Source organism: Protopterus annectens, chromosome 11.part0 (assembly GCF_019279795.1).
Source record: "Protopterus annectens isolate FY-2018-M chromosome 11.part0, PAN1.0, whole genome shotgun sequence".
NCBI classification, from domain to species: domain Eukaryota; kingdom Metazoa; phylum Chordata; order Ceratodontiformes; family Protopteridae; genus Protopterus; species Protopterus annectens.
Window position 1 is genome coordinate 188383604 of NC_056745.1, and position 20579 is coordinate 188404182.

A 20579-nucleotide genomic window follows, 5' to 3' on the forward strand; every position below is an offset into this window, starting at 1 on the left:
GCTAGCAATATCAGTAGGTTCAGTATATTTTGTGCTATTTTGCACCAACTCAGAGCATATTTGCGAGTTGCCACTTAGATTCTTGACATAGCTAAAGAAGGCTTTGTGGTTATCTTTCGAATCCTTGGCTATTTTTCTTTCGAAGTTAGCCTTGGATGATTTTATGAGGGACCTTAGTTTCTTACGGATACTGATCAGGGATCTCTTTCCTTCTTGGGATTTGCTTTTTTTCTGAACTAGTTTCTTCCTTCTGTTGTATAACCCGTTTATGGCAGAGGTCCACCAGACTGGTTTCCTTCTCTTAGGGGAGAGAGTCTTGGTCTTGCTAAGGATGGCACAATCCATGCATCCTTGTAGGTGCTCACAGAGTGCAATTGTAAAGGATTTTGCATCTTGGGCAGTGTTATCCTTTAGCGTGGGGGCTGTGAAACTTACAACCTCTGCCTTAATAAGGTGAAGTTTGCTGTAGAAAAGGTTTTTCACTGTGGTTTCCATGGTTGGGGGTTGGTGGTGGGATGTGGACATCCAGGGTGATTAGTTTATGGTCTGATCTAACCAGTGACGGGTTGACCTCTGGTACAGAACACCTGTCACCCATGTTGGTGATGACCAGGTCCAATATGTTGTGGCCTCTGGTAGGGGAGTTTACCAGCTGATCCAGGGCATTTGAGTTGATAAATTCCAGGAAGGGCTGAGCCTGGGAGTTTGTACTCAAGTAGTTTTCCCAGTTAATGGTAGGGTAATTGAAATCGCCCAATATCAAGGTGTTCAGTAGAACCTTCATGTTTTCCAGCGTCTCCAGAAAGACGGAGTGGTGGTCCTGGGTCATGGAGGATGATCTGTAGCAGGCCACAATTTGCATTGCAGATTTGCCTGATGTTAAGTTGCACATTGATGATCTCAGGAGGTATCATGCTGTGCCACTAACCTGGAGGTGTGAGTATCCTTGATGAATATGGATACACACCCTCCTTTTGTGTTTTGGTCCGGGTACTGTGGCCAAAATGTGAGGTATGAGTTGTAGCCCAGTAGTGCTAGAGTGTTCTCTGGAGCCTTGAACCAGGTTTCAGTTACTGCACAAGATGTCGACGTTCTCCATACTTAGGAGTGCTTCGAGCACATGCATTTTGAGATTTAAACTCCTGGCGTGGAGTAGCATAGCCCTCGTTTTTTTACTGGTTCCGTTTACGGTGGTGGGTTTGAATTTTGAGCCTTGCCTAAAAAAGGCACTATGGGGCAGCAAGAGCCTTGGCCAGTATTCGAAAGCCAAGGGGTGACAGGTGCAAGCCGTCTCTTGCGAAGCAATGCGGCTTGTCGAGCATGTCATCCCAGGCTGACAGACACTGGATCCCCTTTGAATGACACCAGAAGCTTAGCCAATTGTTGAAATGGATCATTTTTTCTTTATACTGAGGTATCATTCTTGGTGAGGGCAGGATGCTACTCAGGGTCATACCCACCTGGGCTACATGATCAGAGAGCTCTTCCACGTCTCTTTTCATGTAGTCCAGGGAGGTACATTTCAGGTCATTCACACCAACATGAAGAGTCATATTTGTACTTGTTCTGGAGTGACCTGAGTGCGTGTGTTATGTGGCAGATTCTGGCTCCCGATAGGCAGCTAACAGTAAACTTCTCATTGTCCAGCCTAGTGAGTGGGGCGTCAGTGTGCCTGACTATTGAGTCACCTATTACTAATGTGCTAGGTTATTTCGCCTTAGGGGCTGTGATTGTGCGGCACATTGATTTTGTGTTTTATGTGTTGTCTGGTTTGTGACGGGAGGTGCAGGTTTTGTGGGCATCTGCTTTGGAGCTCTCTGATGCTTTTGCAAGTTTTTATTTAGAACCTCCAAGTATGATTTTGTGTATTTCTGAGTATTTTTTGCCACTGCTACTTTAGTAGGTCTATGTGAGGCTGGAGGTGTGGTGCAAGTGTTAACCTTCTCCTCATGACTGTCTGTTCCAGTCTTGGGTGGAGAGACCTTAGCTTCCAGTTTGGCTGTATAATTGCATCTTGCGCATATGTTAATGTTTTGTGGTAGGAGAGGGCTGTCTGTGTACATGAGGCAGTTGTAACATTGCCTCAGGATACCTAGATTCACCAGCTGGACTAGAGAGTACACCTGAAGTTGCCCTTTGGTCATGCCTGATTAGAAGAGTGAGCTGTTGTCGCTTGGTTGGTGAGGGGGCGGATAAAGAGCCTTGCCCTGCTGGGCAGTCAAGTGTCGGGGTATATTAGTGCTTGCTATTAGGTCTGAGCAAGTGCTGGACTGTAGGATGCTTTTTGAGTGCTTAGGTTGAGAGTTAGACTAGTTTCAAAGTGAAGAACTGAAGAGGAAACTTAGTGGAGCCGGGAATAATTTAACCCTAGCTAACCAGTGCTGCCCGGTGCACAAAACCGCACAAATGCGGTTTTTAAACTACTAACTTCTGGGCTGAAACCACTCCTCCAGGGACAGATGGCTGCTCAAAGTTCCGCTCTCTCACAGGTGAACAGAGACACTTCCCTCTATCCAAGTAAGGTATGGGCAACTCAAAAACTTGTAACACAGCCCGGAATTCAGCACTAGCCTGAAAACTGGACTATACTAGCTTAGAAAGGCGGGAAACAAGAAAAAAAAATTTTTTTTTTGAAAAGGTAAGGCAAAAACAGTAAAAATACACTTAACAGCTTTAAACGACTACAAGCTATCAGAAAAGGCTATCAATTTTGCGGACCCCCTCTGCCAAGTGGGCGTTGTCTGCCATTATTACTGCCCCCTCTGTCCCTGGGGGAAAATTCACCATTTGCATCAGGCAAGGGTCCCTGGGGTTTTCAAAACCACATCTTTCCATCCTTCTGACCTTTTGGGTATGGTCTGGTAGGAGTGGAAAAACGGACTCCGACATCAGAGAGCATCTTGCCTTCCTGCTGGCGCCTGGTAAGCGTATCTTTAACTGGAGGTCCAAAGAGAGAGGCGCCAAAGGGGGTATTGGTGAAAGACGCTCTGAAGGGTTCTGCAAACTGACAGCCGCAGCCAAGAATGCCTCCTAAAAGCTACTCCTGTTCCTGCAGCTCTACTCGCTCCATCAGCTGCATATGAAATTAGCCGCATGGAGGAGTTGACTATTGAATTAAGAGTCGCAAGCTGGGTAGCTACCTTGGCTGAAGCTCCCTCTTGAGGTGACAGACTAAGGGGAGTCTAGGTGCTTTCTCCTGCACTTTCTTCTGGGGAGCCTGCAGAAGAAGAGGGTTCACCCAATGGGGTGTCCTGGCGCATAGGTTCCCTACGCTTTGGGGCTGGAGGAGGAGCAGAAGTTGTCACAGGCACTGAGGGGGACGGAGCTGATGTAACCGATAGTGGAGCCGTCTGTGGGTACAGCACTCTCTGTATGACCTCAAAAGCATCACAGTCTCAAGACAAGGAGGGCTCCAGGTCCAAAGAGACAGGAATACCACCCTGCGCCAAGGGCGACCGCTCAGAGGCCGATGTGGAAACAGAGCTCAACTGAACAGATGTTCCGAGAGGTAGAGCGGGGTCAGACAAGGGTCCGATGCCACTTTCCCCCTCGAAGCAGACGAGAGAGCTTCGACGCCCAGATACCTTGATGGGAGGAAGAATAGAGATAATCGGAGACGATGAGGATGTCATCGGAGCCAAAGGAACCACTATCGGAATGTCCATGGACTCCAGCTCCAAAGTACAGTGAGGAGGAATCGAAATCGAAGCTGATGGAGCCGAAGCCTGTTGAGGTAGGCTCAAAAGCATTTTAGCAAGGGCCTGTGACTTAAAGCAACCTGACCACTCTCTCCACATCCTGATCTGATAACTGAGGATCGAGAGGAGTGGGAAGATGAGCAATGACTGGACTTGGAGTAATGGTGATTGTGGCACTGAGCGAATCGGCTCCAAAGAAGGAGATCTAGTTCTTTTGTGGCTCCGAAGTAACAGTTGGAGCCGATGGAGGGGTAGTCTTGTCAGTGCCAGCCGGCACCGACACTTCGTTTGCCAAGCTCACAGGTCGGTTCTGAACAAGGAGCCGACGGCTTGACTGGTTTCAAAGGTTTCACTGGCTGAGATGCTTTAGCCAGAGAATCCTGTTTTAATAATCCACGGAGGAGAAGCTCGTTTTTCTGCTCCTGCAGGACCTTTGGACCAAAGGCATGACAAATAGCACAAGTCTTGCAGGTGCACAGCCCCCAAGCAATAAACACAACTAGCGTGCCCATCTGTCAGAGACATCTTCTGACAGCACGAGTCACACTTTTTGAAACCAAAGGTTTTAACTTCCTTAGACATTTTGGTAAAAGTCAAAACTACTATAGAAAAACTAAAAATTAAAGACCTTAAAGGAGAGCCTGTAACTTAAATGTCTGTCCTTAAAGGGGGGGGGGGGGAGAACTCTAACTTAAACAAGTTCAGTGAATAACAGAAGGCCTAGCGACTAAGGGGCAACAGCCAACACAGCACAAAAGTAAAGCACAAGGACGAGATAAGGGGGTTTACAGTAAAAGAATCTTACAAACTATTACCAAAGAAGAATTATATCAAATTTTAAGCACAATATTCAAGTTTGAGAGACAAAAAGTTACACTAAGCCTAACCCAGTATTGATCACAACCTTGCAGCTAAAGTGGCAAACGAGATCTGTATAGCTGACGCTGGGCATTCTGAGATAAGGGGCAGCCTTGAGCCAGTAAAGAGCTCTCGAGCTATAGTAAGTGGCCGAGTCGGAGCCAAGGATCGGCTCCGAACCCATCCAGCAAGAACGAAGGTGAGATTGGACAACTTAACATTAAACATTCTCTCCACAAATAAATCTTTGTTATTTTACACCACTTTTAAAACAAAGAAAAAAAAAATGAGCTCTCAGTTTAAAAATGGGTTAAGTCTTGAGACAGTCCATTAAATAACACGCCTAGCTTTAAAAATTAAATTTTCTCTTCAGAAAAGTTATAAAACAATCAACAAAATTAAAAAAATGGGAGTTATTCCCCCAAAGGGAACTTATCTGCCAGTAAAGGAAAGCAGACTATCAATCCTCCAAAGCCTCAGGAGGTGCATACTGTCCTACAGCAGTAAAGCTCTAGCCTCAGCTCGAGCTGCGTGGAAGGTGCCCTGAAGCTTTGGAAGCTGGCCAGCTATTATATCATTGGCATGAAATAACTTGTATAGCCAAGGCTACTGCAACAGTGATCAATATCAAACATCTATCCCTCATCCAAGCTACTTAACTGGACAGACAGCACAACACCATTTGAGGCAAACAGTTTCACCCAATACAAAAGCTTTCAGTTGCACAACGAATGTTAAAAAGCAAAAGTATTTTAAAAAGATATTCCTCACTGATTTGCGCTGACAAGAACCCAAATATAGTGAAACAATATTTACACAAACATTTCAAGGAGCAATACTTTTAAAACAGGCACAACCTTTATATGGTCCTAGCAAGCCTGTCCTAGATCCAGAGAAAGATCTAATTTATTTCTTCATAAAAGTGTGCATAGACAGACTTGCTGCTTCTGCAATACTTTTAGAACCCAGTCCTTTCCAGGAAGCCAAAGACAAAGCCAAGGCCCAGAAAGAATGGGTCTTCACCCTGACTGGAATTGTCTTGCCTTGTTGTGGGTACAACAAGAGGCAATGGCATGAGACAACCACTTGGAAATTGGATACCTTTCTTACCTTAACAAGTGACTGATCAGAGTTCCTGAAACATCTTTGTTTTGTGTAAACAGTGCCAGAGTTGCATGCGGACATCCAAAGTTTAAATATCCTGCCTCATTTCTAGGTTCCAGAAAAGAAGACAGATGTACATGTACCTTGCCTGAAAGGAAACAGATACCTCTTTGGGCAGAAATGAAGTATTAGTTCTTAAGGAAACTATCTTTGTGGGAAATAAAGGTGGACTCACCATATCTGCTTGCAACTCAGTGGACAGATAGCCAGAGGGGTGGGTTTGGTGTAATGGTTAAGGGCTTCAACTCAGACAAGATGCAGGGTAGGATTCTAACAGTTATTGGCTTTACTTTAATGGCCCTTCAGGGCAGTTGGCGTAGTATTCACCTATGAAACTAGGTTCTTCTTGCACAGGTCAGAGTATTTAGTAACCATTTTCCATGTTAAGAACCTTAAGGTCAGTCTCAAACTGGTTCAGCTGGAGCAAAAATTAGTTTCTCTAACACAAAATTTAGATCCCAAGGAGGACAAATTCCTAGGAGGCTTGGTATGAAACACTCTTTCAAAAGACATTTTCACTTGAGATCACATAGAAAGAGGATCCATGGGTAGACATTCTGAGATGTCCAACAAATTAACCTTCATGGGAGGGGTAAGACAGGCCAGAGAAAAATCTACACAAATAAAGCAAAACCAAACCAAAGAAACACTAGAACCTAGTGGTGGCTGGTTCTTTTGTTAACACCAACCAGAAAACCTTTTTCCCCATTTCCTAGAAACCGGTTGTCTTGCCTCCTTTACCACCACCACCCCCCACCCCCAAGACATGCAGTAGGTATTAATTATATAAAAGGTGTTAGATTCTCTCTCAATATTCAGATACAGTTTTTTGGGATCAGGATGCTTAAAACTCTTTCTCTTGCAAGAGTAGGTCCAGACTGTGTGGAAGCTTGTAGTAGCTGCCCTTGGCCATTTCCAAAAGGGAGAATCCACCATTGCCCAGGACAGAAGGGAGAATCTGAGAATCAGACAGTTGAGAGCATTTATGATTGCAAACGTATCTTTCTAGGTTTGTATGTTTTGGTCTCTGTGTTCAAAAGATCATGCACTTTTATCTTCAAAGACAGTGCTCCCCAAAGCCCAGGGTGTCTGTTGTGATAAACGCTTGATCTGGGAGGGAGAATGGAAGACATCTCACGAAGCCCAAAAACATGAATTTGGAATGTCGGGGGATGTTGGGACCATACAGATAGAGTACTATTGGATTTTTCTCATGTGAAGTCTTGCAATAGGGATCATTAGATTGAAAACCCTAAGAAATTCCTGGCTGAGGCAGCAGTCCACGTGGAATAATTAAGGAACAGATATACTACCCCCCCTACTACCACCCCCATGAATAGCAGCTCCTTGAACTGAGGAGTCCATAAGACACCTGAGAATAACAACCTATGAGAAGGAATATCCACAGTCTGTGTAGGAGACGCTTACCCAGCCAAGTGAAAGACACAGGTCATCTAAATAAAAAAGTAAGAAAACTGAATACACTGCAGTCTGCGGTAGGCTATCATAGGAGCTAGGCACTTTGTTGTGTCCACTGCTCCTATGGTATTCAGAAAGGTAATACACTGAACTGATAACATGAACCAGACACAGAATACCTTAAACGTCTAAAAGCTGGATCCATAGATTTTAAAAACAGGAGATCATCACATTCTAAGTTAATCAAAAACTGAAATAGGGAATAAAAGAGATAACATTTTGACGCTGGGCACTATTACAACAGGTTCAGTAAGGAAAGATCCAGAACTGGTCTCAAAGAAAAAGTTATTATGTCTTACCATAATGTTCCATCTGTATTTGTTGATCCTCGGTCAGTCATTATGTATGGGTATTGGTTCTGACCTCGGAATTGAACCGGTCATTTTCCAAGCTCGTGTCCGCTTCAAACTCTTGAGCTAAACTCTTACCCACAATCCCCCTCTCCCCATTACCTCAGATTGAGTTTGCAAGTCAAAGAAGGTAGAGGCTACCTCTGGTCAAATAACCTGAGAGAGCTGGATGGCAAGATCCACTAGAAACCACAGGAGGGGGAAGGAGGGGGGGTCGTAATGACTGAATGAGGATCAACCATGCAGATGGAACGTTATGGGAAGACATAACTTCTTTATCCGATATTGTTAATCCTCGTTCATTCCTTATGTATGGGACAGAGTCCCCAGCTACCTCTATTCCTGGGAGGCTCTCATGAAAGGACATTCCTGAGCACCATAGAACCGAAAGATGCTCTTCCCCTGGAGGCCAAATCCAATTTGTAATAATTGATGAAGATATGAGGCGTAGCCCAAGTTGCAGCTGCACAGATGTCATGTAACAAAGCTCTGGCATGGAAGGCAGCAGCAGTTGCCACCGACCTTGTTGAATGAGCTTTCATGGTAGTAGGCAACAAGATATTGCGTTGTGTATAGATGAAGGTCACACAGTCCTTCAACCATCTAGCTAATGTGACCTTAGCAACAGCAGATCCTAATCTAGGTCCAGAAAAGGCCAAAAACAACTGGTCAGATTTATAAAAGGACCTAGTCCTGTTTAGGTAAAAACGGATTTGCCTGTGGATATAGAGGGTATGTAGGCAATACGCTCCTCTGTTTGAATGATTGGGAAAGAAAACTGGCAATTCAATGGTTTAATTAATGGACATTTCTGAGATTACTTTTGGCAAAAAGGACTGATTACTTCTCAGAGACACTATCTCTATGAAAAATCAAGTATGGACTCTTGATACATAAAGCTTGAAGCTCAGAAATATGCCTGGAAGAAGTAATCCACAAACAAGGTTTTCCAAGACAAATGCTTGCTTGAGTTGCAAGAAGAGGCTGGTTCGAAAGGTGGCATTGTTAGAGCTTGTAGAACTAATGATCAATAGGTTCTCTAAAAGGTGGCTTCAGATGATTCACACCTTCTATGAAGGGCTTGCATAATTTGTGGGACATAAGAGAGGAATCTTGGACACCCTCACGAAAATTAGAAATTGCAGCCAAGATGACTAATGGCAGAGGCCGAAAGATCCGATTGAAAAAGGTCGGCCAGATAGTCTAGTATTAGACACTAGTGCAGAGAAGGGGTCTACTTGTTTATCTTTCAGCCAACAGGTAAATCTTTTCCACTTGCTCAGATAAGTAATTGTAGTGGAAGTCTTATGAGATGCAATGAGAATGTCACGTACTGGTAAAGAAAGATCATTCTGCCTGGCAATCAAGGGAATTGGAATAGCCAAGCAGTGAGCTTCAGGTTGTTCAAATTGGGATGGAGATCAACTCCAGGATTGGATGGAGAAGCCATGGTTGATCTAGTAGGGGAGGCCAAAAAAAAGGGGAACCAAATCTGTCGAGGCCAATATGGAGCTATGAGGATCACCTTGTTCTTCAACCAACAGGCTTTCTTCAGAAACTGGGGAATGAGGGGAAAGGGTGGGAATATGTAAAGAAGACCCGAGGGCCAATCATGGACTAGAACGCCCCTGGGCGACTGCCCCGGAGGGGGAATCAGGACGAAGTAGCTGCTGCATTTGTAGTTGGTCGGGGATGCAAAGAGGTCGCAAGGACGGCCCCAGCGGTGGAAGATCTCCGCCACTATCAAGGGATTCAGGGACCACTCGTGAGGTTGAAGAATGCACCTGCTGAGTCTGTCTGCTATCACGTTGGAACTCCCGGGAACATGCGTTGCTAGAAGAAAATGGTTGGTAGCCATCGCCCATTGCCACATCCTCATGGCCTCTCGACAAAGAGGGTAAGATTTGGTTCCACCTTGCTTGTTGATGTACCAGATCACCGCCATGTTGTCTGCTTGAATCGCAATTGTCCCAGATGGCAGCAGGGGATGGAATGCTTGCAACACCAGAAGCACTGCCCTCAGTTCTAGAACATTTATATGCAGATGGTCCTCCAGTTACGACCAAGTGCCTTGGACCGTCTGTCCCTGACATAGCCCCCCCCACCCCATTAGGGAGGCGTCCGTGGTCACTGTGGCCTTGGGTTGTTGGGTGAAGAAGGGGAGAGACCACTGTGACAGATTGTGTGTCATCCACCAATTTAAATCCTGTTTGCACCTGTGTGTTACTCGAATCATGGCTAAAAGAGGATGTTGAAAGGGATACCATTGGGTGAGCAGTAACCATTGTAGAAGCCTCATGTGAAACCTGGCCAGGGGGGACAATGGCGATGGAGGCTGCCATGGAACCCAACAGCTGTAGAACAGTGTGAGCCGTGGATTTCTCCCTTTAAAGGATTGGAATCAGTTGTTGCTTTATCCTTAAAATTATGTGCTCTGGAATAACAGCTCTGCAGTTGTGTCCAAGATAACCCCTATGAATTCTGTCGACTGAGATTGGAATTTTGCCAGTTTATGGTTATGCCTAGCCTTTGTGCAGCGAGGAGAGAATATGCCAGGGCTTCTTCCAGTAGATGTCTGGTGGGGGCGGAAATGAGCCAGTTGTCTAGGTATGGAAACAAACTAGAATCCTTGAAGTTGCAAGTGAGCTGTGACAAATGCCATGCACTTTGTGAACACTCTGGGGGTTGTAGAGAGTCCAAAAGGCAGTACTCTGAATTGGTAGTGACTGGCTCCCGCAAGGAAGTGCAGAAATCTTATTGATGGTCTGTCCACTTTTGTGTGGTAGTACTCATCTTGAAGATCTATGGAGCACATCCAAGCGTCTTTTTCCAAAAGCGGGAGGATAGACTGTATTGTGACCATCCGGAATTTTTGTACTCTCACAAACTTGTTCAATACACGGAGATCCAAAATTGGTTTCCAGTCCCCGGTTTTCTTTGGCACCAAAAATAGACTCAAGTAGAATCCAGATCCTATCTGGTCTGGAGGGACTAATTTGGATGACTCTCTTTCTTAAGAGAGCTTTTCTATCTCTAGTGCTGCTACTTCCCTTTGACTGGGTGGAACATCGGGAAGGTTTTTTTGAAGGGACAGGACAAAGATCGAAGGGGATATGATGACCTCTGGTTATAATCCTTTGTTCCCAAGAATCTGTGGTGATGGTTAGCCAGGCAGAAGGGTACAAGGAGAAATGTCCTCCAACTACCTCCAGAGGAAAGGAGTTGGGCCGCTCTTCAGGAGCGCTGGTAGGAATGGCCAGGGAAAGAATCCCTGGAACCCTGGTTACGCAGACCCCCTCTGCCCCAAAAGGAGCGTCTTTCCCTGCGAGTTTCCCCCTCTGCCTCTAGGGGAGAACTCGGCCTGTGTGTCACAGAAAGGACCCTGAGATTTCTTGAACCATATCTTCCCACTCTTTTGGTTTTGGGAGAAAGCTCGTTGAGGGGAAGAATAACAGACACCTACGGCAGAAAGTGTCTTACAGTCCTGTTCACATCTAGCCAGTGTGCTTTTAACTTTGGGTCCAAACAACGAGGAGGCCTCAATGGGAGCGTTAAGAAAGGAAGCCTTAAAGGGTTCTGCGAAATTGCACAAGCGCATCCAGGCATGTCGTCTCAAGACCGCCGCAGAGCCCGCTGCTCTAGCTGCTTCTTCTGATGCATGAGATATCAGTTGCATAGAGGAGTTAGATATTGACTCAATGGTGGCCAGCTGATAGGCCACTTTGTCACAGACCTCATTAGACACGGCACCAGGCAAGGTTTCAGAGAGCTCAGAAATCAGATCCTGCTGAAGCCTGGTAAAGTGTGCCATATAATTCAGGGACTTGATAGTAAAGTTCGCTGATGCAAAGGTGCACTTCCCTATCCTGTCCAGGGCCCGGGACTCTGTTAGGCGGATGGACAGTCTGCCTTCCTTCTTCTGCTAGATCCTTTTTTGTTGCAGCCACCACCAAAGCATCCACAGGAAGACCTCTTGACCAATGGAGATCCGTGGCAGGAGGGGACAAAATCTTATCTAGCCTCCTGGGAATAGCTTTGATGGTGTCAGGAGCCTTCCAAGCACGCTGCACGATAAGCCGGACAAGTTCATCGGCAGGTGGAGTAACCCAGGAGATAGGAGGCCATACACGAAAGGCCTGCAGGAACACAGATTCCTCAGAGGTCGGATTGGAGGACTGCCAGTCACCTCTCTGTTTCAGGATTTCGAGGATATCACCAAAGGATAACTCAGAGGGTGAACAAGGGGATCCTTCCCCCTCATCGAAATCTATGTCTTCATGTAGCACATGGACTCTACAGAGGCGTCCCTCACTGAACTTTTCCGGTGGACTTCCTCAGCAAGAGAAGCTGGGGAAGACAGCGGAAAAGGGGTTTCCTATGGGAATATGTCCCGAGGCCCTTGCACCCGGTGTCCGCTCGGTGCAACTTGTGAAATCAGTGTACCAGAGGAGGGCGGAGGGATACAGAGTCCAGTATCGCCAGCAGCAGCGAAAGCCTTCTCCATCAGTTGGAAGGCTGGTGCACCTGAACAGGAGTGAATGTCTAGGACAGGGGTCACCCCTCCACCAAGTGGCTCAGCCTGCCGACTCGGAGTCCCTGGATGGCTGTGGAGCAGCAAACTATGTGCGTCACAACTGACATCCTGGGTTGTAGCAAAACTTTCCTGCCACAAAGGCAACTGCGGTTCCTTAGCGAGATCCATAAAGGGAACCGCAGAAGGGGAAGACTGTGCTATATCCATGGGCTTCAAAGGCAATGAAGGAGGAGAATAAGAAGGGGTCATTGTAAGTGGGTGATCACCTCCCAAGGAAGGATATTTCTTGGGGGGGGGTGGGATACCTCTGGCCAAGAGCACCTGATCCACAAGACGCAGCACATTGTGTTCGGAAAGGCTTCTAGTGGACCTCATTGAGACTGAGGGAGAAACAGGCCTGTCCACAGAAGAGGCAAATTCAGTGCCCATCTCACCTGTCCGCGCAGAGAACAATGGTGCCGAGACAGACTGGACTAAGTGTGTCTACACCGAAGTAGTCATCGGTGCCGAGGTCATGGTCTGCACCCACACAGGGATCGGTGCCGAAGTGGTTGCCGGTGCCGAAGCTGGAACTGACACAACTGGAGTCAACAGTAAAGGCGTCTATTCCGCGTAAGTTGTCGGAGCCGATGTGATCAAGGTCTGCGCCGACTGAACGGTCGGTGCTGATACGGTGGTAATAGTCTGAACAGAGGAGTCCCTCGGTGCCGATATAGTGAAGGCTGCAGGAGAAGATGGAGCCGAGCTCACTAAAGGAGCCGAAGGCCTCCGTGTCGAAGGTCTAGGCACTGAAAGCATTGGGGCTGACCGAGTGAGTTCAGGAGCCGAAACTTTAGCCTTTTTAGGTTTTGGTTGGCGGGAGTCACCAGCCGGGGGCGAAGGCAAAGATTTTGCCTTGGTAGGAACATCCAAGATTTTCTCATGGGCCCTAGGAGGGGTTGAGACCTTCAACCCAGAAATAGCCTCTGAAAAGGGAGATTTAAGAAGTCCCTTCAGCAACAGCTTGTTTTTCCTTTTCAACAAAGTCCTATTTGAAAAGTTTTCACAAATAGTGCAGGGCGGGTCAATAGATAAGTGGGGCGCCCCAAACAATACACACAAAGAGTGTGCATCAGAAGTAGGTAGTGTCCACAATTAGAACACTGTTTAAACCCCAGACTACCTTTCTTATCTGCCATTACAGCAAGTTAGAAAGCAGAAAAAGGTACCAACAATGGTACAAAAGAACATCCGAAGGTATGAGAAAAAGGGAGAGATTACCAACGATAGTAAGGGAAGAATACCTCGCAGTAAAAAGGTAAAGAAAGAGAAGAAAAACCTGAAGAAAATATGGTCGCTAGATGTGATAGGGTAAGAGACAATGCAATAGAAACTTTTCTGACAGAAAAGTAATATAAAATGACTAATAAACAAATAACTGTACTTCGCTCAAGAGAAGCAGCTTGACACTACCAAATGGCAATGCGGCAAATGAAATCTGAGGTAACAGGGAGAGGGGGATTTGGGTAAGAGTTTAGCTCGAGAGTTTGAAGCTGACGCAAGCTTGGAAAATGGCCGGCTCGGTTCAGAGGTCAGAACAAATACCCATACGCAAGGAATGAACGAGGATTAACAATATCACATCCTTCTTTCTTTGGCACCAGAAATATTCAATAAACCCAACTTCCCCCAAGACAGCAGATGAATGACAAGAGGAAGAGTAGTTTGGTCAGGCAGATGAGGGGGAAGATTCCTCGCCAAAGTAACTCGTCTTGGTTATGGAGTCTCCTTTACAACATAGTTTCAGACAAATGGGTTCTGAAAACAGAGAAATGAGGGTTCAGACTTTCTGGAATATTTAAAAAAGTTTGTCAGGATGGGTGGTGGGGTGGGAAGTCTTGTATATAGCCTGAGGTTTCCTCCTTTCTTTTTGGAACATCCTTGTCATTACTTCTTAAACTTCACTTACCAGCAGCTTACTGGGTCTGTTTATTTTGATTAAATCCCTTGGCAAATTGAGATTAAAAGCTGAAAAAATCTGGCCCATCTCTTAAATCATTTTACCTCTCTCACCACACTTTTTGGGGCATTTGCTGCAGAAGTTCCTCAACAAATTCTCTACAGAACTCAATTTCATTCATGACAACATTCTGGAAGGTTTCTAGAATGCAGCCAAGGGAACCACTTGTGGCATTAGCAGAAGCATAAGAGTGTATTTCAAATAGCAGGCTGCCACTAGAGGCACAAAAGTAATTAAATTTACATAAATTATTTTTCATCACAAGGAGAAACAGATTCCATAATATTCCACATTCTGAAAGCAGGCAAACAAACAATAACACCCACACACATCTATCAAAAGCTGGCCCCATCCTTGTCAAAAGGACAGGGATTGGTATTCAAAGGTTTAGCAACCCTGGGTTCCCAAAGGCAATATCTGTTGGATCAGATCTGGCATGTGTTTAAAAACAAAAAATTATTTTATTTTACTCTGTGGTGGTCTCGCTTCCATTGTTTATTTTATATTTTACCTTGTTTTAAGTTGTGGAAACGGACCTTTGGTGGATAGTTGTTTCTCTGCTTTTCTGTTTGCAAAAACAAAAAAAGACCAATTATTTGGATGCCCAAGTTTGGTACTTCCCAGATGGCTGAACACTTCAAACACCTTTATTTCAATTATCCTAGTGTGAAAAAAGAAATTGAGAAATAAGAGCCAACAATATTAACAACTTGATCAGTTACTGGCTATTAAGTGCACTCCCTGGGTGCCAGCAAAGAAAAAATTTAGAGAACCTGAAAGCAAATCGACCAGAAAAAGGTGAAGAGAAAACACTGTGAAGAATAATGCAGCTGTCCAGCACAGAGCAGTTCAAGCTTCAGCTTTGTTACAACAGATGGCTTCCATTAAATTTGGATGAAAACCTAAAATGTACTCTGAATAAGTGACTAAAACACAACACTGAAGGATTATACCAACTCCAATAGTTAGAAAAAATACCAAAGGTTGGAAAAAAATAGAAGCAGCTTTAACTAGCTATTTAGTTGAACTGATAAAACTGCAAAACTCAGAGTGAAATGAAAATAAAACAAAGCTCATCCCTGTCCATATTCAAGTGCAACTTGGATCTATGAATAGGAAATAGAAAATTTACCCCAGGTCTACCCCCTATACTACTAATGCATTGGGGCATATCCTCATGCATGGGTCCCCTCAAATTATGTAAGTTATAATCTCAGTAATCATAGGGGTAAAACAAAATTGACCATGGGATGGGCAATGTCAAACACCAAATGGGATACGTTAATTCAAGCACCAAAGAGGAAACTGGCCACATTTTAAAATGGCTCACAAGGGCAGCTAACCTAGTACTTGTCTATGAACCTGTAGTGGAATTTGTTGTATTGCTATAAAATTTTTAGTTTAAGCTGTTACAGTGCCTCTCGTAATTCTTTCCACAGTGGTCAGGTTGACCCCTTTAAGGCATTAACAAGCAAATGGTAAAAGTTTCCTCCAACTATGCAGACATCAGTTTTATGTATCCAGTTCTTTGCATAAAATGTGCTGGGAGATAAGCTGTAAAAATAAACATAAAACATGTAAAAAACATTGAATGTCCTCTTTTTCCACCTATTTTGCAATATTTACTCTTTCTAGCCTTGAGAATGTGCACAAATGAATTGTGTCAGTTATGCCAGCCTTAAACTCCGTATGAACTTTTTTTCTGTTAGAAAGGTATTGAACTCATGACTGTGCTAATGGTTGAATCTCTCTATTCTGAGATATTCAGCATCAGTACAGCTCTTTTGATTGTGCACCTTTAACTCCTAGTGGGCGTGGCTTGAGTCTTTAAAAAATAAAGCTATCACCTTACAATTCTAACAAATACTCATTGACATAGGTCAAATATCAATACAATTGTGTTTGCCATCATGTATGCTTCAAGATAAAATATTCTGATACCTCGTATAGGGCACGGTTTTGGAATTATTAATGCAAATATGAACAAGCAATATTTGACACCTAGAGGAGCAGTAGGCGGTAACTGCAGATGCACCTGGAGGCGTCACTCGGCTGTAATGAGTTAATAATGTGTTTACATCCAAAATCTTTGACACTTTATAGTCTACTTTCTTTATATTTAACTTTATTGCTGCATGAATTATTTCAGTTGGGTCCATGACTCGAATGTCCAACCAGGTTTTATAACAACCATCAGTTTGGCTGATATCACTAAAGCTTGGGCAGAGATCTCTTCAACTCATATCAAGCGCCTATCTCAGCAAGTACTTTTAACAAACTCCGTCTTTGAATTCCTGTAAGTTTCAGGGATGCTAATGCAGCTTTGGGTTGTATACACATTATTTATTGTACTGGTGAACGCATTCTGTAAGGAGGTTAATATTAACAATGGCCAAGTTTAAAACATAGCACATGCAGTGTAAATTGACCACGAGGGGCCCGGCAACAAGAAGAAATTGGGTTTCAGTCCAAAATAAATAGCAGGCAGGGGCCCTGCAGTGAGTGAACGTGTAAGAGTATGTGTGTGTTTTGTGGTAGAGTTTTTAGACAGAAGAAAAAAAAAAAAAAAGATACAAAACAGAGTGAAATAAAATGGTAGGAGAGGCAGTAAAATTACTGAATCAGCTGGTTTACCAGCTTATTACATGCATCGTAAATATGGGGCAAATTCCTGTCAGTATATAAAAGAACGGCATAAACTAACTAAAGCGGACTCAGACTTGCATTTCCCTGAAAATAGTACTTTTGACAAAGCTGACAAAGCTAAAATACTGAACTTAAGAACACAATTTAAAAACTGTTAAAAAGATAAAATCTGATCAATGAAATCATCATGATCAGTACATAACCTTAAAGCAAAAAATAATTAATTGTTGGAGGTGTGATGGTCAAGAAAGAGGTGGCTGGGAACATTTTTGGGGAGTATGAGGAGCTGGAAGACTTCTGGGATTCCCAGCGGTAGCTCTGTCGGAGATGCTCGATGAGCAGATTGGACTGACGGGAGATTCTTGAGTTATGCTACAGAATCGAAATTGCCTAGACACAGTTGTGTCTTTCGGCTTTTCCCGGTTAGGGGTAGCCACAGCGGAACTCCAGTCCGCTAATGATAAAGCCTTGACACCTTGTTCTCCAATACAGTAGGAGAAGCCTGGAATATCCTCCCAAGCCAGCTAACCTCAATATCCTCTGTCAGCTTATTTAATAGGAAGCTTAAACCCTACCTTAAATCACACTGGCTATGTCCCTGTGTTAACCCAGACTAAGCACCTGACTATTAACTAGACTCCCAAAATTCCTAGCCTCCTATGATCATGATCTTGTGCTGTCTCACTAATTTTTAGTGAGCTTAACCTTCCTTAGGATTTTTTTCTCATGTAAATATGTATATACTGTGGAATGATCAAACACCTTCATATAGTACCACAACCTAGGTGGTAAAGAACACCATAAATACATCCTTGTATGCAGACCTTCTATACTCTCTATTGATCTCTAGTGTTTTCTTTCTTGGGTTTATGTGTGACCTTAGTATCTATTAATATAAACTACTAGCTGTATCTAGTTTAGTCTTCGATTTCATTTTCTTTCCCTAATAGAATACATAATATAAAATCCTAGGTTTGTAATATGTTATAAAGATTTGTAATACACCATTTCTAATGCAAATGTATTAGTCTTGCTCATCTAATCTTAGACAATTTTTTTCTTTCCCTACTGAAATATAAAATATATAATCTTAGTATACTGTACTATATTTTTAAAATTTCTTATGTACCAAATTCTACTGTTAATGTCTTTATCTTGACCTTCTATGTTGTTGTAATTTGTGGAGCTTTTCTCCCCGGGCCTCCACTGAAAATGGACATATATCCAGCTGGACTAGCCCGGTCAACAAATGTAAAATAAAATAAAATAAAATAAAATAAATTGATAAGTCTAATTATGGTGACTGCCAAAAAAGCAAAGTCTAGAACAACTTTACTAGAAGTAGTGAATATAGTAACAGAGGTAAAACTGGAATTGGGATCTTTAGAAAAGGGAAGGAGCAAACTACGCAGGAAAAAATGAGAATTGTGGGAGTATATGCAGAGCAGGAACAAGGTTTAAGAGCAGGGATTTGAATGACCCATATAGTGCTTAAGTGACAATGATTGGATGGTTTATAAGTGATGCATAATGTTTACAACTACATTTGTTTCAGTGGTGTTTGTGATGTAAACTATTTGCAACTAAAGTGATATTTTGTATGTTTTTCATTTATATAAATACAAGTTTATTAAATTTACACACATGACCAAGGCAAAGATGTTTGGAAAAAAAACATGGTAAAATGATTAACTTGCAACAATTTTTATACATATCTTTTAAGGCATTTCTAGTACAATAAAAGCATGCAACAGCTCCTGTATACCAGTGATTTGAAGTGGTGGTGGTGGTGGTGGTGGTGGTGGGGGGGGTCTTCAGGGAATGATCAACTTTATTTCTTCCCTCATCGCCCATCCTAACAGGTCAGATCCCAGTCTGTAATCCAGACACCTCCAAAGTAATCTACATCTTTACATATTACACCTTCTGCACCTTCATGCAGAGCATTACCCTAACCAAAACTAGAGCTTTCTGGCACCATTTTTCCATAGGTTACCTTCCGACTCAGTGAGGAGAGCCCAGAACAACAGGACAGGGAAGAATGCCAAGATAAAAAATATACACACCATACTCAAAAGGTAAGACGGGGGAGGAAAAAAAATAATAAAAGGGGGCAGATTTCTTATACCCCCTCAGACAGGTATCACATCCTGATGGCCATGTGACATAGTCCACTGACCTTTGACACTTACCTATTTACATACTATAGGCAAAACCCTTTAAAAAAATAAATAAAGCAAGACACACAAAAGTTGAAAAAGAAATTGAAGTATTGTTATTCAAATGTGTGAACCAAACCTGGGAGATTTAAAAGCAATTGTTAAAAGCCATAGTTCCTCCTGATACTAAGAAAATTAAAAGGAAAAGGTCAGACTGGCCCCAAAAAAGGACCCTAATTATTTGACTATTGGAGGGAGGCATATATCCCAAGGATTCTAGAAATAATTAGAAGTTATGTACCTACCATAACGTTCCATGTTAGTTGTCTTCTTCTCGCCTTCTTTCTTGCTGGATGGGTTCGGAGCCAAACCTCGGCTCCGACTCGGCCACTCTAAAAGCTCGAGAGCTAGTTCCACCGGCTCAAGGCTCCCCTATATCCCACAATGCTAGGCGGTAACTCCTCAGATCTCGTTTGAAAGCTAAGCCCAGCAAGTAAATTCCAAAAGGAACAAAAGAAAAACTCCTCTAGGTCTGTCCTGGCTAGGGGGAAGGAGGGTGGGACGCAAGAAAGAAGGCGAGAAGAAGACAACTAACATGGAACGTTATGGTAGGTACATAACTTCTAAATGTTAAGTTGTCTATCTCGCCTTCATTCTTGCTGGATGGGACCGCATCCCTAGCACCTTGTCCCGGGTGGCCTATCGGAACAGACTCTTGAGTACAGTGGAACCAAAGTTGGCTCTGTCTCTAGAGGCCAAATCCAACTTATAATGAGAAATGAAGGTATGGGGAGAAGCCCAAGTAGCTGCAGAACAAATCGAATCAATAGGCAGCCTATCTTGGAAAGCTATAGAAGTTGCTAAAGCTCTAGTTGAATGAGCCCTGGGTTTGGATGGCAACTGTTGATGATCTCATACACAAGGGTAATCAACGAAGTAAGCCATATGGAGAGAGAGATACTTTAGAAACTGGAAGGCCCATTCTACCTTCTGCATAAGAAACAAACAGTTGATCAGACTTCCTGAATTGTTTGGTCCTGTCTAAATAGTACCCAAGTTGGCGATGGACATCTAAACAGTGTAACTTTTGTTCTGACCTATTAGAATAATTAGGGAAGAAGACAGGAAGCTCAATGGTTTGATTCAAATTTGCCAGTGAAGCCACCTTGGGCAAAAAGGATGGGTTAGTATGTAAGGACACCCTATCCTTATGAAACACAAGATAAGGGGGTCGACTACACAGAGCATGGAGTTCAGAGACTCTTCTAGCTGAGGTGATAGCTACTAAAAAGAGTGTTTTCCAAGACAGTAACTTTGTTGAACATGAAGCTGCAGGTTCAAAGGGGGAAAGAATTAAGGAAGCCAGAACCAAGTTGAGATCCCATTGAGGAGGAGGATCCCTGATTGGTGGTTTGAGGAGAAAAACTCCCTTTAAAAAGGCTTTGCAGAGTTTGTGAGACATAATGGAGGACTCTGAGACTCCAACAGGAAAGTTCGATATTGCTGCCAATTGAACTCCGATGGTACACTGAGACGAACCTGAGTGGAAAAGTTCAGCTAGAAAGTCTAGAACTGATTGAATGGAACCAGTGAAAGGATCTATATTCTTTGACTACACCCAATAGGAAAAACGTTTCCACTTGTTATGATAAATGTTCCTAGTGGAAGATTTATGAGAGGCTATCAAAATAT

The 20579-nt window shown here is 43.6% G+C and overlaps 1 protein-coding gene across 2 annotated transcripts in view; it reads right to left on the reverse strand.

The window, feature by feature from the left end:
* Positions 1-20579, reverse strand: part of FOXM1 (forkhead box M1) — a gene marked incomplete in the record, with an annotated part of 465907 nt that overhangs the window by 406570 nt on the left and 38758 nt on the right. The window contains 1 exon segment of one of the 2 annotated variants that reach the window (XM_044087602.1): positions 14594-14626. 2 annotated transcript variants of the gene reach the window in all.